This window comes from Cebus imitator, unplaced genomic scaffold (genome assembly GCF_001604975.1).
Source record: "Cebus imitator isolate Cc_AM_T3 unplaced genomic scaffold, Cebus_imitator-1.0 Scaffold86, whole genome shotgun sequence".
NCBI classification, from domain to species: Eukaryota; Metazoa; Chordata; class Mammalia; order Primates; family Cebidae; genus Cebus; species Cebus imitator.
In genome coordinates this window covers 1,530,565-1,535,305 of record NW_016107401.1, presented here as the reverse complement: position 1 = coordinate 1,535,305, position 4,741 = coordinate 1,530,565, and the positions used below count along the sequence as shown (strand labels likewise).

The 4,741-nt window shown below is 38.9% G+C and overlaps 1 pseudogene; it reads left to right on the top strand.

Annotated features, from left to right (window-relative positions):
* Positions 1-3,012: 3,012 nt before the first annotated feature.
* On the top strand, positions 3,013-4,154 carry LOC108308573 (annotated as a pseudogene).
* Positions 4,155-4,741: the final 587 nt, after the last annotated feature.

Genomic DNA, 4,741 nt, shown 5'->3' with positions numbered 1-4,741 from the left:
CCCCCTTATTTGAATATACACTATAAGAGGGCAATCATTTTTGCCAATTTCTTTTTGTTGTTGTTTTTCACCACGATTTCTCCATATCCTAGACCAGTGTCTGACATATAACAAACAGTGAATAAATATTGTTAATTCTTTTTTGCCATTGTACTGGTCCTTGAAATCCCAAGTGCCAGAATTATTGCATTAATCATCTGTGCAAAAAAACCTCACAGCACCATCAAGTAAAGATGCCAGCAATGTAGTCGACCCACTCTCAGACACCTGAATATAAAACTTCTAGGCATACAGATATTAAAGAGTAAAATTGGAATTTAATTTTTCCATAGTTATTAATATTGTATATTAGCCCTCCAGTCATAAAAAGCAAGGCTGACTTTTACTCGTGAATCAGGCTGGAGGGGAAGAAATCAAACCAAGATGCACATTTCATACTCTGGCACCATCACTTGGATATAAGAGACAGTTTTGTTGAACAGCTAAAACAATGTTTTTAATGTGTAAATTCCAAAAGAAAATTAAAACTGGCAGCTACTTGATGTTTAGAAAAGGAAAAAACCTCCTGTTCAGCCATCACTAAGATCCAGAGCTGCAGTAATTCCCTCTAATAAAATAATTTATGATTTTCTTGGAGTTGAAAAAAGGATGGTGTACCTGAGCCTCTGATTTATTAAAAATGCATTTCAGGCTCTTTTTTAAAACTGCATCTTTATTTCAGTTTTACAGTTCCTCTGTCAAAGCAAATAATAATAGTAAGTCCTTTACAGGAATGTAAAGGCCACACAAGGAAGAAAGACAGATATGCTAAATTAAAAAGAGAAAAGGGTGAGCTTCTGGAATCATCTTGGAGAGCCCTCAGGTGTGACCGCAGTGGCCTTCTCTGACCATCCAACCTGAAGTGTTCCCTCAGCATCTCCCAATCACTCCATTTTAATTGTTGACAGAGAACTCACCTGTTTCTTCCTTTGTATTATCTGTCCTCGGCTCTAGGGGTCCCAAAGACAAGGACCTGTCTCTTTGGTTTGCCAGTGTCCTCACTGTGGCAGGAATGACACCCAGCAAACAGCAGCTGCCGAATACAAATTTGCTGAATGAATAAATAAATGCATTAAACATTTGATTTTTTCACTCTTGTACTACACCCAAGTAGGAGGTATGATTTCAACTCCTGCCAATTAATGAATTAATCTGAACAGCTAAGAAGATTTGAGAGAAACGCATGCTTTTGTAAGGTCTAAGTTCTCCACATAAAATTTAGTGCCATATAAGAGTCCTGCTAAGTGTAAGCTCATCCCTGCTGCCTTCCCCAGCTCCCAATACAATAAATGAAATGTACATTTCTGTTGGCTCCTATTTGCTGGTGACATTTAGTTTTAATTCAAACTAGTCTTCATAAATTCTGGTACTCTGCACAACATCTTAAATGGCTTTATTCTTTATTCAGAATCATCCCTCTCACTCCCAGAATTGTAGTAAATAGATCTTCTAAAGGGGAAATAAAACTATTTCAACAACAGGCCTATTTCAGCAATTTTTCAAAAGCTATTTTTTTCATTCCCTTGGTGAGAGTTTTCGTTTTATGCTTGGAAAGTTATGTTATATATACATGTATTTTAGTCCAAATGGATGTGGCGTTTTTGTTGTTGTTATTGTTGATTTCAGCTTTTTTATTTTCCGCTTCAGTATGTCTGCAAAAGCAAAACTTCATATTTCTTTTATTCCTCCATTTGTGAGTCTCTGTTATCAAACCCATGTTCTCCTTTAAGGAAAGAATACTCAGGATACTCTGATTTATATTTTCCCCAATGGGAAAAAAAGTTGAACTTATAGATCAGAATATTTAAAGCACATAATAATCTCAAATAAGCTTTTGTTTCTCTACACAGCTTTTTAGGAGTGACTTATATGCATAAAAACCTTTTCTAACTTTTTCTTCTCATATACTGTAAATAACAACCCAAAGTCCTCAGAATTATAATCTAGCTAGAGACAACTCCATGCTATTTCTACAATGCCAGGAGGGATTACTATAAGTGGAGGTGAAGGGAATATTTTGAGAGCATGGTTCTTCTTCTCTGGTAATCAACAGCTTCAGTACCACCAATCCCTCTCTCCAGCCCAAAGCCCCACAGTAACTCTAAGCATTCAGAGTATTAAAACTTAGGGTTTAAATTAATCCTAAGGAAATAGAACTGTACACAAAATGTGAATACATAAAGGTTTATCGCATTATTCTATTATACTAGCAAAAATATATACAAACATGTACCCATGCTGAAGGAAAAAAAAGACTGGGATGAATGAAATAAAACCATTTAACACCATGATATATATCTCTGAATGGAGAAATTATCAATTTTCCTTGTTTTCCTCTTTTTACTTTGTATTTCTAATTTTGTGCAATCAGCTTGTATCACATTAAATATCAATTTTTAAATGTTTAAGAAAAAATTTTATCAACACAAAAGAGTCATCTGATCAAAGTTATTTTCTTTTAAAAATGTTGTGTCTGTTTTGCATTACATAATTTTTTAAAAAAGGAAAAAAAAATGTTGCGTCTGATCAGATTAGAAGGAATATGGTGTTAACCTGAGAGATTGATTAGTCTGAGAGATACTGAGAGTTCCCGTATCACGTGGTGAAAAACACACCCCAAAAAGCCAACTACCAGCAAGTTAGTAGAAAAAAAAAATGACGAAAAAGGGGGAGAATGCTTCTCCAAGGCTGGAGAACTTATCTTTTTATAGCCTTCACTCATTGTTTTGTTTTTCATTTTTTCTTTGAACTCTATGGATTATGTGTGATTTCTGACCAATTATGGGTCAGCATGATCAACGGCTGTTTTTAAATCCAAATCTTTCAACAGATGAGCATCAACTCAAAAGTTTTCTTTACAAGCATTAGAAAAATCTGGGTCCCGATCGGTGCTCCCCGGGCACCACCCGTGTGCTAAGTCCGCGCAGCCCACCCGATCCGATCCGCTCCGTCCTCACCGCCTGCCTACAGGCCATGGACGCCATCAGGAAGATACAGACGCTAAAGCTGGGCAAGAAGAACGCCATCGACCTCCTCGAGCAGACGGAAGCCAATAAGAAGCAAGCTAAGGAGCACTTCGAGAAGCTGGACAAGGAGCAGAGGGAGCTGAAAGGGATGAGGGTGAGGTGGAAGAGTATTCTGAATCCATGAAGGAGGCCCAGGAGAAACTGCAGCGGGCCGAGCAGGCCAGCGATGCTGAGGTGCATGTGGCCTCCCTAAACTGCCGCTTTCAACAGGTAGAAGAGGAGCCGGCCGGGGCCCAAGAGTGCCTGGCCACAGCCCTGAGCAAGCTAGAAGAGACTGAGAAGGCAGCCAATGAGAGCCAGAGAAGAATAAAGGTCATAAAAACCCGGCAGTGAAGGACGAGGAGAAGATGGAGCAGGAGGAGGTTCAGCTGAAGGAGGCCACGTGCATCGCTGAGGATTCAGACCAGAGATACAAGGAGGTGGCCAGGAAGCTGCTGATCCTGGAGGCAGACCTGGAGCACTCAGAAGAGAAAGCTGAGGGGGGGAGAACCGAGTCAGACAGCTGGAGGAGAAACTTCAAACCATGGACAAGACCCTCAAATTTCTGATGGCCTCAAGAAGGAGTATTCCACAAAAGAAGATAAATATGAAGAAATAAAACTGCTGGATGAGAAGCTGAAGGAGGCTGAGACCAGGGCAGAGTTTGTCGAAAAGTCTGTGGCGAAGTTGGAGAAGACCACCGATGACCTGGAAGAGCCGTTGGCCGATGACCTGGAAGAGACGTTAGCCATTGCCAAGGAGGAGAACGTGGAGATTCAGCAGACCTTGGACCAGACCCTGAGGGACCCAACAACCTATGAGGGCCGGCCCCGCCCCCAGCCAAGCTATAGTCACCGCCCCAACCGAATAAAACTGATATTACCAGAAAAAACAAAAAACAAAAAAACCCACAAAACACAAAAACCTTCACCGCATGCTTTCTTTTCCATTATTTTTACTTATTCTTTACTAAAAATATGGATCAGCTCTACTAACACATTAACTGTGTTCAGTTTCGTTTCTTTTCTATCCTATCTGCAGATATGTCTATGCGAGTTAGTTGTAAAGATGTTAAAAGATTTTCCATTCTACTGTCTATTAATTTTATAGACGAGACTCTTATTTAAAACAATCATATGTTTTAATTCAAAGAAAAAAAAGTAATTCTGTGAGGTTTTGACTAGAGATATCTTTCCACCAAAGTATAAACCCTAAAAGCAAATACAGCTATAAAAATTAATTACACCAAATTGCTTGAGCAAGGTAAACAGCAAACCCAGGGCCAAGTGTTAAAACTTGAGAGAGTCAATTACCAAGCTATCTAGTAAAAGCCTCCAAAAAATCGATAATCCTCCAGCCTGACTTTTATGATGACATTAGAAATAGCATTCAACTTTTTTATATAAAGAACAATCTCATGGAAAGCTGGTCTATGCTAATCTTTTAAACCTATTACCAACATTTTATGCATCATAATCCTAGCTAAACCAGAATACATACATACATATATATATAATATATATGTATATATTTAGGTTCTCTCAACAACAGCACTTTCTAAAAGGGTCCCTGCCAGGCAGTAACACTATTCATTTACTAAATATTGCCTGGGGACCTAGCCATGTATGACTCATTAACACAGATGGAAGTTTCACGTTATTTCCCAGGTCCACGGAACAAATAGAGTGACCCTGTTA